Below are 13,152 nucleotides of genomic sequence, written 5' to 3' on the forward strand. Positions count from 1 at the left end.
ATCTGACTAGTTGTTTGTTAATATTGTTTATCTTCTCAAATAACCAGCTTGTAGCTTTATTAATCTTTACTATCCTTTCCTTCATTTCTTCTTCATTTATTTCTGTTTGGCTCTTTCTGATTACTTTATTCTGCTAATTTTGTTTGTTGTTCTTTTTCTTTTTCCAGTTTCTTTAGGTGTAGAGTTGTGTTGCCTATTTGATGTTTTTCTTGTTTCTTGAGGCAGGATTGTATTGTTATAAACTCTCTTCCAGCTGTTTCCGCTGCATCACATCTTCTGGGGACATTGTGTTTTCATTTTCATTTGTTTCTAGGAATCCTCTGATTGCCCTTCTTACTTCTTCAGTAGCTTCCCTATTACTTAGGGATGTTTTGTTTAATTTCCATGTGTTTGTTTGTTTGTTTGTATATATTTTCCTGAAATTAAATCTAGTCTCATGGTATGGTCAGAGAATGTGTTTGATATGATTTCAGTTTTCTTAAATTTACTGAGGTTTGATTTGTGATCAAAGATGTGGTCTACTCTGGAGAAAATTGCATGTACACTTGAGAAAAAAATTTTTTTTTTTCTGCATTTTGATGAAGTGTCCTGAAGATATCAGTTAGGCCAATCTTATCTAATGTGACATTTAAGGTCTATGCTTCATTATTAATTTTTTGTTTTGATGACCAGTCAATTGGTGTCACTGGGGTGTTAGTTTCTCCTACTATTATTGTGTTTCTGTAAATTTCTCCTTTTAGATCTGTTAGTGTTTTTCTGATGTATCAAGGTGTTCCTATGTTGGGTACATAACTATTTACAATTATTATGTCTCAGTCTTGAATTGATCCCTTGATAATTATATAGCATCTTTCCTGATCTCTTCTAATATCTTTATTTTAAGGTCTGATTTTTCTTCTGTGAGTATTGCCACTCTGGAATTCTTTTGATTTTCCTTTGCATGGAATATCATTTTCCATCCACACTTTCAGTCTATATGTGTCTTTAGCTCTGAAGTGGGTATCCCTGCAGACAGCATAATATGGGTCTTGGTTTTGGGTCATTTGGTTGGGTCATTTAATCCATTTACATTTAACGTAATTATTAATATAAATATTCCTTAATTTTCAGGGGTTTGTCATTATAGGTCTTTTCATTCTCTTGTGTTTCTTGTCTATATAAGTCCCTTTAACATGTGTTGCAAAGCTGGTTTAGTGGCACTAAATATCTTAACTTTGCTTGTAAAAGTTTTTAATTTTCCATCAATTTTGAATGAGATCCTTGCTGAGTAGAATAATCTTGGTGGTAGATTTTTCCCTTTCAGTACTTTAAATATATCCTGCCATTCCCTTCAGGCCTGCAGAGTTTCTGCTGAAAGATCAGCTGTTAATCACATGGGTTTTCCCTTGTATGTTACTTGCTGGTTTTCCCTTGCTGGTTTTAGTATTATTTCTTTGTGCTTAATCTGTTTTAGTCTGATTAGTAGGCCTCTGGACATGTTTCTACTTGTGTTTATCCTATATAAGATTCTCTGTTCTTCTTGAACCTGTTTGACTGTTTCCTTTCCTATACTGTGGAAATTTTGACTAAAATCTCTTCAAAATTTCTCAGACACTTTCTTGTTCTTTTCTTCTTTGGGACCCTTATAATTCAAATGCTGGTGTGTTTAATACTGTGTCAGAGGTCTGCACTTATCTCCACTATTCTATCTTCCAGCTCACTTGTCCATTCTGCCTCAAATTTTCTGCTGTTTATTCCTTCTAGAGTATTTTTAATTTCAGTAGTCATGTTGTTCATCTCTCTTTTGTCTTTATTTCACCTAGGTACTTGTTAAATGTGTTAATTGATTCTTGTATTTTCTCCTTTCCATTTTTGAGGTTTTGCATTATCTTTACTATCATTACTCTGAATTGTTTCTCAGTTAGTTTGCCTATTTCCTCTTTGGTTATTTGGTCTTCTGCGATTCTAGCATATTCCTTCACTGTGCAATATTTCTGTGGCATTTCATTCCTTTTAAATTATTATGTTTCTTTTTTTCTCATACTTGAAGGTCAAATTCATTTTTTCCTTGGTTTCAGTGTGAAAGGTTTATCCGATGGCCTCTGTAGACTTCATGCTGGCTGTGACTTGTGCTTGTGTTCTGGTGATAGGAAGTGAGCTTTTCCCCCTCTGATGGTCAGTACTGTTTGAAATGGTAGTCATTTCTTCTGATGATTGAGTGTGTATTTTTGTCTTGTTTGTTGTTTGGCTGAGGCAGCCTCCAATGGGTGCTGCTGACACTTGGGTCATGCCAGGCATTGTATACAGGTGGAGGCCTTTGTGGGAATTATCACTAATTAATATTCATAGGATTTGAAGTTTTCTTGCAGTTTAGCGTCTTGGAGTCAAGGCTCCCACTCCAAAGGCTCAGGGCCCAATATCTAGCTGGGGAATGGAGGTTTCACCCATGGTCTATTATGGTACTAAATGGGATTTAGGAAAACATGAAAAGCACAAAGATCAAAACAAGAAACAAATGATGAGTCCCAGAAAATGATAAATACAAAATCAGGCAAATAATAGCAAAAATAAAAAAAATACACACAGAAAAACACATATACACAGATAAACCAAACCAAAAGATTGAAAAAAACAATGTACAATAGATTTACCCAGTGAACAAAGGAAACTTACAATAGTATGAATTCCAGTCAAAAACAGAGCTAACTAAAAACTGAAGAAAAAAAAAAATCCCAAAGCAAGATGACAGCCAGGGAATAAAGCGCCAAAAACGAAACTAACAGACATGATGAGAAAAAGGTAGAGAAAAAAGAATAGAAAGACAATGTTAAACAGAGGTAGGAAAAAAAAAAGATCTATATGTGTTAAAGAATAACTACAGCAGGGAAATCACAATAAGAACAGCAAACCAAAGAATAAATATAAATATATATATATTTAAATTAAAAAAACCCACATAACCACTAAAGGCCAATGTACAGGTGGGTGTATATAAAGGAAATTAAAAGTGTGATTAAGAATTTTTCAAAAGCTTTAGATCCAATAGTACTAATAAAATCAACAAATACAGCAACATGGGGAAAATGAACAAAGAGGAAAAAAAAGAAAAAATTGTCAAGAAGGAACTACTGAACAAGTCAAAATTTGAGAATAGTGTTTTTCTTGAGTCTCTGCTGTCAGTGTCCTCCCCCTTACTGGGAATCACAGCACACCTGGTCTTCCTAGAATTCCCTTCAACACTGGGGTGGTCTCTGGACCAACTGTGGGGGCATCTCAAACTCTAATCTTCTCTTATCTGTGTATTCTTTTCTCCAGTGTTCACAGTTTCCAGAGATATTTTATTTTCCTTTGTGGGATTTCTCATTGTTTTTTGATTCATTCCATAGACACAGAGTTTGCCTAGTTGATTGTGTGGATTTAATCTGCAACATGTACAGCTGGTGGGAAGGTTTGGGGTCCTTTCCCTTAGATGCTCTGCTCCTGTGTTTCAACTGTGACTTTTTTCTCCACATCTGCATGTGAGTTGTCCACAAGGGGTTGCTCCCAAGGTTGTCCTGGAAGACTTAGGTCTGACCCAGTGAGGACCAAGTGTGGATGTGTCACAGTTGCTTGGATTACACAGGTGCCGACAGCACCAGGTACTCAAGGGAGCCAGTGGCTAGGGAAGTATTTCTAAATGTTTTCTGGCTGTTCCTCCCCAGTAAGGATCAAGCACGCACGGGATCTGGTTGTTTGGATCACAGAGACCATGGCAATGAAGTGTACACAGGGGTGCCTACAGTGTCTATTGTGCTTTTAGGGCTTTTTCTAGACTCTGGTATCTGGCAATGACAGGGTTTCTTTGGCTGGACCTTCTTGATTGCTCAACCCATTCACGTACTTAAGTGGTCACTTTGCCTAGGGTCCTTCTCTGTTGCTCAGTGCATCAGACACTTAAAAAAGTCTCCCCTGACTGGGGTCCTTCTCTATTGTTCAGCTGCCAGGTGCTGGCACTTGGCGAGAGAGAAACTAAGGTGATGGCTCCTCTCCCTATGCCTGACTTGTCAGTATTGTCTTGTCTCCATGACTACCTGGGGTTCCTCCGCATCATTTCCCACCACAACATCCTCCCTCGCAACCTCTTGGGCCATCTCCCTGCTGTCAGCACTGGACCTTGCCCTGGAATTACTCTCCAGTCCCTATGCTCCAGCTTGCAACTGCTGTGCTTTCTGGGGGACTATCGTCCCTGTGCAGGATATGTATAGCTGTGGCAGGAATTGTCTGTGTGTTTCTCACTCTCTTCAGACTGTAACTGATCAGTTGTCTCACTCTCCCACCTCCCCAACCACTACCCCTTTTTTTCCCAAACAGTTACACTGATATGGGTTTATGGGCCCTGCTTTTCTTCCCCCACCCCTTTGTTTCAGTTCTGCTCACTTTCCTCTTTTTTCCCTCCTTCCTTCATCCTACTGACATTCGTGTGGATCTGTAAATACTTTCCAGCGGCCGGGAACTCTTGCCCCCTCTCAGCTGGTTTTCTGTGAGATCTTCCGTGTCTGAGATGTATTCCTGAAGTATCTGTGAAGAGAGACACACTCCATGTGAACCTATTCCTCTACCATCCACTTCTGTCATGCTATTCTTTATTATTTTTATAACAAACTTTTTCCATTTTAAAAACACCTTACTTTAAATTAATTAACTTTTTTTAAACAGTTAGTCATATTGCATTTCGCCATGTTTTCTTTATTTTGCAGTTTTGATGTTTCAGTTCAGCTGAAACAGTAGTTTGTAGTGTTTCAGTTCAGTTCAGTCACTCAGTCGTGCCCAGTCGTGCCTCTTTGTGACCCCACAGGCTTCAGCTTGCCACGCTTCTCTGTTTTCCATCACCAACTCCTGGAGCTTGCTCAGACGCATGTTCATTGAATTGGTGATGCCATCCAGCCATCTCATCCTCTGTCTTTAGTATTCATTTTCATTTGCGTGCATGCGTTTGTGCTCAGCTGTGTCTGACTCATTGTAACTCCACTGACTGTAGCCCACCAGGTTCTTCGGTCTAAGGAATTTAGGCAAGACTTAAGAAGCACTGAAGAAGATAGCCATTTCTTTCTCCAGAAGGTCTTTCCAACCCAGATATCAAATCTGCATCTCTTGAGTCTGGCATTAGCAGGTGGATTCTTAACCATCTGACCCATCTTAGGGACTAGGTTCTTGACTTCTTAAACCTACCTTATCTTTTCTTTCTTTTAATTTTCTTTCTTTTTCACTCTCATGTTGTTCTTTTCTTATTATTCCTTTAAAATTTATTTTCATAACCAGTTTTTTGCATTTCTAAAATATTTTTAAATAAATTCATATTCTTTTCCCTATTTTTACAGAAATAGTTATTCTGCATTTCCCCCATGTTTTTGATTTTGTATTTTTGCTAGTCTAATTTTTGGTATTCATTTCCAATTAGCAGTTTCTTTATTAATTGTTTTATTAAAAAAAAAAAAAAACTCCTGTTTTATCCATGGTTTTCTTTTTTTTTTTTTTTTTTTTTATTTGTATGTCAGCCTTTGTGTATTCTTAGCTATTCATTATTGCTTTTGCCACTCATCTTGGAGTATTGTCTTCTATGCTACACAGTCTGTGAAAACTTGGTGCCACAGTAAGGAGCTGGGCGTGAACCCCTGAAGTGGGAAATCTGAGGCCAGAACTTTGGGCCACTAGAGAATTTAAAACCCCAACAAACGTTAATCAGTGAGAGCTCTCCCAAAGGCTCCCATGTCAAAATGAAGGCCAAGCCTCACTCAAAAGCCAAACCTTTGGGAAAACAGGAATACAACCCTGCTGACTAGAAGTGATGTCCAAAGTTATGCCAAGCTCATAGACACCCCTAAACACAATAATGGACATGGCACTGCCATTCAGAGGCAAATTTAGCTCTGTACACTAGAATACAGGCAGCAATCCACCAGCCAGGACACTTTTACAAGTCCAACCCCACATTTGGGGGAGAAGACTCCACAATTAAGAGTAACTATGACATTTCAACCTGTAGATAGGAGAGCCAAACACTGTAAATTAAACTGGGGAAATTCTGAGATACCTAGAGCAGACGAAGGAACATGGTTAAAGTGAAATGTGAAACAAATGAATGTGGAACAAATGAAATGTGAAATGTGAAACAAACAATGTGAATCAAATGAAGAGGAAATAAAAAGTCTACCTGAAAAATATTTCAGAGTAATGTTAGTAAAGATGACCCAAAGTCATGGAAATAAAACAGAGGCACATATCAACAGACTGGAGACATGGATTTAGAAAATACAAGAAATATTTAACAAGGACCTATAAGAATTAAAGAATAGACAATAATCAAAGAAAAACACAATAACTGAGATTTAAAAGAAAAAAAAAAAAAAAACCCTAAAAGGACCAATAACATACTTAGGCAGAAAAACAAATAAGTGAGCTGGAAGATAGAATGGTGGAAATACTGAGGCAAAGCAGAATAAAGAAAAAATAAATCAGAACAATCTCAAAGACCTTTGCGACAACATTAAATATACCAACATTATACCAACTTTAAAATTATAGAGATCCCAGAAGAACAAAAGAAGAAGAGTATGTGAAAATATCTGAGTAGATTACATTACTAAGGTTAACAGATGAACTTTCAACAGAAACTGCCACCCCAAAGGGAATTGCAGAATATACTGAAATTGATGAAATGAGAATTTTCAAAAATGCAACTAAGATTACTCTATTCAGCAAGGATCTCAGAGAGATTTACTGCAGAAATCAAAAATTTTACACATAAGTAAAATTTAAGTGAATTCAGCATGACAAAGCAAGCTTTGCAACAAAAACTAAAGGAACTCCTCTAGATAGGACACACAACCAAAAGAGAAAGTCTGGAAACAAGCAAAACGAAAACAAGACAATAAGGTAAAAAATAGAATTATACATATCAATAGTTACATTAAATATACATGTATTCAATGCTCCAACCAAAACACCCAGATTGGTTGAATGGATACAAAAGCAAGACTACTATATATGCTGTCTAAAAGAGACTTGCCTCAGACCTAGGGACACATGCAGACAGAAAATTAGGGTCTAGAGAAAGGTATTTCATTCAAACCAAAATCCAAAGAAGGCAAGAGCAGCAATACCTATACCAGTTATGTTAGAGTTTAAAATAAAGACTGCCACAGGGACGTGGAAGGACACTACCTAGTGACCAAGGGATCAATCTTAGAAGTGGATTTAACAATGATAAATATATATGTACCCAAAATATGAACACCTCAATACATAAGGCTAACAACAATTAAAGGAGAAATTGACAATGACACAATAATAGTGTGAGTTTTATTACCCCCTCTCACATCAATGGACGTGTCCAGACAGAAAGTTAATAAGGAAATACAAGCTTTAAATGATTCACTGCACCAGTTGGGCTTAACTGATATCTACAAGGCATTCCATCAAAAATTGTAGATCTCACTTTTTTCTCAAGTGCACATAGGACATTCTACAGAATAGGTTGTAGCTTGATTTACATATCAAACCTTGGTAAGTTTGAGAGAAATTGAAATCATGTCAAGCATCTTTATCACCACCATGCTAAAAGATTACATACCAACTACTGGGGGGAAATTATAAAAATTTCCCAACAAACAAAATCCCAGGTCTAGATGCCTTGACAAGTGAATGTTACCAAAAACTTAGAGAACAGCTAGCACCTATCTTACTCAAACTCTTCCAGAAATTTGCTGAGGAAGGAAAACCCCTAAACTCATTTTATGAGACCACAATCACACTGATACTAAAACCAAAGGTGCCATGAGAAAGAAATCTAAAGGCCAATATCACTGATTAACATAGATGCAAAAATCCTCAACACAATTCTAGCAAACAGAATCCAACAACACAGGAAATGGATCTTATATCATGATCAGGTGGGCTTTAAACCGAGAGTGAAAGAATTCTTAAATGAATGCAAATCAAACTATGTGATAACATCATGCTAACAAACTGAAAGATAAAAACCGTATCATTATCTCAATAGATGCAGAGAAAGTTTTTAACAAAACCATTTATGTTACTTTCTCCAGAAAGTAGCCAGAGATGGAACATACCTCAACATAATGAAGGCCATATGTGACATACGGCAAGCATTATTCTCTGTGGTGAGAAACTGAAAACATTTCTTCTAATATCAGGAATAAGACATGGGGGGCCACTCTTGCTGCTATTATTCAACAGAGTTTTGCAAATCCTAGCCTCAGCAACCAAAGAAGAAAAGTAAATAAGATGATTCCAGATTGGAAAAGAAGTAAAATTTTTACTCTTTGCAAATGACTTGACACCATACATAGAAAATCCTGTATTTACCAGCAGAAAATTACCATCAATAATTAATGAATATAATCAATGAGTAAAGTTGGGGATAAGAAATTGATGTACAGAATGTTCCTTCATTCCTATACACAAATAATGAAAAATTAGATACAGAAATTAAGGAAAAGATCCCATTCACCATAGTAAGAAAAGGTATTAATAACCTATTCAATATAGGGAAAGGAGTATGTAAAGGCTGTATGTAGGTACCCTGTTTATTTAATACATATGCAGAGCACATCATGTGAAAGTCAGACTTGATGAAACACAAGTTGGAATCACCATAGTGAAGAGATTGTGAAGAGAAACTAAAAAGCTTCTTGATGAAATTGAAAAAGGAGGATGGAAAAGCTTGCTTAAATCTCAACATTCAAAAACTAAGATCATGACATCCAATCCCATTATTTTATATCAAATAGATAAGGGGAAAGAGGAAACAGTGGCAGATTTTATTTTCAAGGGCTCCAAAAGTCACTGAGGATGGTGATTGCAGCCATGCAATTAAAAGACAGTTACTCCTGGGAAGGACTTAATCACCAATCTAGACAGCATATTAAAAAGCAGAGACATTGCTTTGACCACAAAGGTTCACCTAGTCAAGGGTTTCGTTTTTCCTGTGGTCATGTATGAATGTGAAAGTTGGACTATAAAGAAAGTTGAGTGCCGAATAACTGAAGCTTTTGAACTGTGGTGTTGGAGAAGATACTCGAGAGTCCCTTGGACTGCAAGGAGATCCAACCAGTCCATCCTAAAGGAGATCAGTCCTGGGTGTTCACTGACTTTTTTTGAAGTTGAAACCCTGATGCTTTGGTCACCTGAGGCGAAGAGCTGACTCATTAAAAAGTCCCCAATGCTGGGAGGGATGAGGGCAGGTGGAAAAGGGGATGACAGAGGATGAGATGGTTGGATGGCGTCACTGACTCGATGGACATGGGTTTGTGTGGACTCCAGGAGTTGGTGATGGATAAGGAGGCCTGTAGTGCTGCAGTTCATGGGATGGCAAAGAGTCGGACATGACTGAGTGACTGAACTGAACTGAGGAAGCATATTAAAAAGCAGAGACATTAGTTTGCCAATAAAGGTCTTTCTATTCAAGGCTACGGTTTTTCCAGTAATCATGTATGGATGTGAGTGTTGGACCATGATTAAATATGAGACACTGAGAAGATTCATGTTTTAATTTCAACCCTGTTCAGTTGCTCAGTTGTGTCTGACACTTGGCAACTCCATGGACTCCACACGTCGTTCCTCCTTGCTATCATCAATTCCTGAAGCTTGCTCAACTCATGCTCATTGCGTTCATGTTGCCATCCAACCGTCTCATCCTCTGCTGTCCCCTTCTTCTACTGCCTTCAACCTTGCCAAACACCAGGGACTTTTTCCAGTGAGTCAGTTCTTTGCATTAGGTGGCCAAAGTAATGGAGCTTCAACTTCAGAATCAGCCATTTCAATGAATACGCAGGACTGATTTATTTGAGAATTGACTGGTGCAATTGGCTTGCAGTCCAAAGAACTCTCAAGAGCCTTTTCCAGCACATCAGCTGGAAAGCATCAATTCTTCAGTGCTCAAATGAGAGTATTACAATGTCTTGTTGGCCTGGGTAGGATGGGAAGCAGCAAAAACTTTAGTTACATCTCAAAAAAAGAGAAGAAACCCAAACTGCACATGATAGAATTCTTTGTAAAAGAACAAGATTCGAGGGGAACAAACAAAGCTAGAGGAGTACCTTGCACACTTTTCTTTGGGGGGGTGGGGGTGGGGGGGTTATGTCATGTGGACCTGACTTTGAGGGACTGAAAAGGGCACTCTAAGATTCTAATTTCTAGAGAGCTAAAAAGGAGGGTGTGATGTCCCAAATAAAATTCAAGTTCACTAAGAAGCAACAGCGTGTTTTAAGGGTGTATTCTTCCGGCTACAAAGAAGTGATTAATCTAATTTCAGTATTGGTCATCTGCTGACATCCATGTGTAAAGTCGTCTCTTGTGTTGTTGGAAGGTGGGATTTGCTATGACAAGTGTTTTCTCATGGTAAAACTCTGTTAGCATTTGCTCTGCTTCATTTTGTACTCCAAGGCCAAAGTTGTCAGCTATGCCAGGTATCTCTTGCCTTCCTACTTTTGCATTCTAGTCCCCTATGATAAAATGGACAGTTTTCATTGTTAGTTGAAGAAGGATTTGTAAGTCATCATAGAACAATTCATCTTCTGCTTCTTCAGCATTAGGGATTGGGACATAGACTTGTATTGTTGTGATATTAAATTGTTTGCCTTGGTAATGATAGATCATCCTGTCATTTTTGAGATTACACCCAAGTACTGCATTTTGGACTCCTTTCGTTGACTAAGAGGGATACTCCATTTCTTCTAAGGGATTCTTGCCCACAGTAGTAGATTTAATGATCATCTGAATTAAATTTGCCCATTCCAGCCCATTTTAGTTCACTGATTCCTAAAATGTCAGTGTTCACTCTTGACATCTCTTGTTTGACCACTTACAATTTACCTTGATCCATGGATGAGGACTGATGTTGAGGGTTAAACTCCAATAATTTGTTCACCTGATGCAAAGAGATGACTCATTTGAAAAGACCGAGATGTTGGGGAAGATTGAAGGCAGGAGTAGAAGGGGGCAACAGAGGATGAGATGGTTAGGTGGCATCATCAACTCAATGGACGTGAGTTTGGGTAAACTCCAGGAGTTGGTGATGGACAGGGAGGCATGGCGTGCTGCAGTTCATGGGGTCTCAAAGAGTCAGACACGACTGAGTGACCAAACTAATTTCATTCTTTATGGAGTTACTTCCCCACTGTTACCCAGCAGTATATTGGGCACCGACTGCCCTGGGGCACTCATCTTTCAGTGTCATATCTTTTTGCCTTTTCATACTGTTAATGGTGTTCTCAAGGCAAGAATACCGAAGTGGTTTGCCATCCTTTACTGCAGTGAACACTTTGTCAAATCTCTCTATTGTGACCCGTTCATCTAAGATATCCATGTATGGCATGGCTCATACGTTAATTGATGTAAACAAGGCTGTGGTCCAAGTGATCCATTTGGTTAGTTTTCTGTATTGTGGTTTTCATTCTGTCTGCCTTCTGATGGGTAGGGATAGGCTCCTGGAAGCTTCCTTATGGGAAATACTGACTTGGGGGAAACAGTCTTGTTCCAATGGGTGTGGCCAACCTCAGTAAATCTTTAGTCCAATTTTCTGTTGATGGGCAGGGCTGTGCTCTCTTCCTGTTGTTTGGCGTGAGGTTGAACTATGGTAGAAATCACTACTATAATAGTGACCTCCTTCAGAAAGCCTTGAATATATGTATTGTTGAATACATTGTTGTATTCAGTGTCCCTGACCCTGCAGCAGGCCACTGTCAACTCACACCTCTGCCAGAGACTTCTGGACACTCACAGGCAAGTTTGGGTCAGTTTTTTGTGGGTTGTCTGCTCCTTTCTCGTGGTTCCTGGTGGACACAAGCTTTTGTTTGTGCTCTCCAAGAGATTGTTTCCCCTGTCCTGTGGAAGTTCTATAATCCTGGTGATTACAGAAAAGTTCCATAATCTTTTAAATTCCACTGGCCTCCAAAGTCAAATTCCCTGGCGGTGTTCCATCCCTTTCCTGGATCCCCAGGTTGGGAAATCTGTTTTTGGTCCTTGAGCTTTCTTAATGGTGTGAGAATTTCCTTGGTATAATTGCTCTAGAATTTGTGGGTCGTCTGCTCTGTGCCTCAGTAGTTGGGCTAACAGTGACCTCCTGAAAGAGGGCTTATGCCACACACTGCATGACCCCACGTGTTCTACAACCAGAGCTCTGGTCTCCATGGCAGGCCACTGCCACCTGTGCCTTTGCAAGAGACAGACACTCAAAGGCAGTTCTGGTTCAGTCTCTGTGGGTTTTCTAGGTCTTGGTGCACACAAGGTTTTGTTTGAGCTCTCTGAACATCTCTGGTGGGTATGGTTTGACTCTAAATGTGATTTTTGCCCCTCATACCACCACCTCGATGGGGTTTTTCCTTTCCTCGTGGACCTGGGGTATCTTTATATGGCGGGATCCAACATTCTCCTGTTGATGGTCGTTCAGCAGCGAGTTGAAATTTTGGAGTTCTAATAGAGGAAGATGAGCATATATCCTTCAACTCTATCATCTTAGCAATTCATGTTTTACGTGTGTGTGTGTGTGTGTGTATGTGTGTGTGTGTGTGTGTGTGTGATATATGAATCTGCATTAATTTTGCATATGTGATTTAGAGAAAATTTTATATTTAATATATAGTAAAATTTCACATCTCATGTAAAACCCATTAATTGCTTTGATATTAGTTTGAGATACATGAAAAGTTTCACATTTGATATGAATATCTCTGTAGTTTTAATATTATGACATAAACAAAGATACATATTTCATATGTAATATGTGTGCCCAGAATTTCAAATATGACATAGACAAAATTCCATACTTCAATATAGGAAATTGTGCACAGATTTTTGAGTATGAAATACAGAAATTTCCTTATTTCACATATATGATGATCTGTACCTAGATTTCAATGTATGATAAGGAGAACATTTCTTATTTAATATACCTGAGACTCTACATCCAGATTCTTATACGTGACGTAGGCAAATTTCCATATTTCCTATGAATGAATATCTGCACATAGATACTTAAAATCTCATATATGACAAATCTAAAATTCATATTTCTGAAAATTTACACAAAAGCTATCCTATTGAGAGAGTCAATTTATAGGTAGGTTGATAAGGAGTCTGTGCTCTCAAAGAGAAAGGGGTCCAGAGCCTTCAGGA

Source organism: Dama dama, unplaced genomic scaffold (assembly GCF_033118175.1).
Source record: "Dama dama isolate Ldn47 unplaced genomic scaffold, ASM3311817v1 ptg000183l, whole genome shotgun sequence".
Taxonomy (NCBI): domain Eukaryota; kingdom Metazoa; phylum Chordata; class Mammalia; order Artiodactyla; family Cervidae; genus Dama; species Dama dama.